Here is a 795-nt window from a genome sequence, read left to right as displayed (position 1 = left end):
GTGTGTTCCATTGATTTCCTTGTTTAGTTCTTAGTATTTAAGCCCAGTGTTTTCCTTTGTCCTGTGTCTAGTGTTAAACGTCTATTCCCCTGCTACGTGTGTGTGTCTCTTTATAATTAAAGATTGTTCTTTGTAAATGTCTTTCTCCAGTTCTACGTGTGTGCTCCCTGCTATTTTGGATTATTAAAGACTGTTGATGGCAACTCTCCTGTGTTCTCCTTCGTCACCTTACTCCGACACAGTAGAAGTGTGACAATATAATTCAATAACAATTATAGGTACTAAATATTATATTATATTTTACATTGACTTAAGTTAAAATATCTAGCTTAAAAAAAATGTGTTATGGTAACATGAAATCCATAACATAATTTACCTGATCCTGATGCTGCTTTTAATAGGTTCAGAATGTTCAAGCTCCAGTTTTCTTTGTGAAAAAATCTTTTTGATGGTGTTTGCATCCTGGAAATTCATATATATGAATATAAATATAAGTCTAAGATATAAATATTTATATAAATTATAAAAAATAAATAGAATGTCAGTGACACATTACTTTAAATACTTGTGATCCGGGTTCATTGTAGGTTTTGGCATTTTTGACTAACAAGTCAATGTCTTTAGCCATATGGTTTACACTTTTATAGTAGCCCATCTACGGACAAAAAGAAACAAGCTTCAGTGTAAATTATAATAAATAATAAATGGCAATATTGTACAGTATATGCTGTAATAGAACATGATCATAATAACAAGATACCTGTATTCGTTGTGCAATGGTCTTCAGATCTATTG

General features: G+C 31.1%; 1 long non-coding RNA gene across 1 annotated transcript; it reads right to left on the bottom strand.

Annotated features, from left to right (window-relative positions):
* Positions 1-365: 365 nt before the first annotated feature.
* Positions 366-795, bottom strand: LOC107735442 (uncharacterized). The gene is made up of 3 exons (XR_001639412.1): positions 761-795; positions 557-655; positions 366-462 (listed from the first exon to the last, which is right to left on the bottom strand). It is a non-coding gene; the product is annotated as an uncharacterized LOC107735442 (long non-coding RNA).

Source organism: Sinocyclocheilus rhinocerous, unplaced genomic scaffold, assembly GCF_001515625.1.
Source record: "Sinocyclocheilus rhinocerous isolate Xijiao unplaced genomic scaffold, SAMN03320098_v1.1 C36061687, whole genome shotgun sequence".
NCBI classification, from domain to species: Eukaryota; Metazoa; Chordata; class Actinopteri; order Cypriniformes; family Cyprinidae; genus Sinocyclocheilus; species Sinocyclocheilus rhinocerous.
Note: the sequence above shows the minus strand (reverse complement) of the source record. Positions and strands in the feature narration are given on the sequence as shown.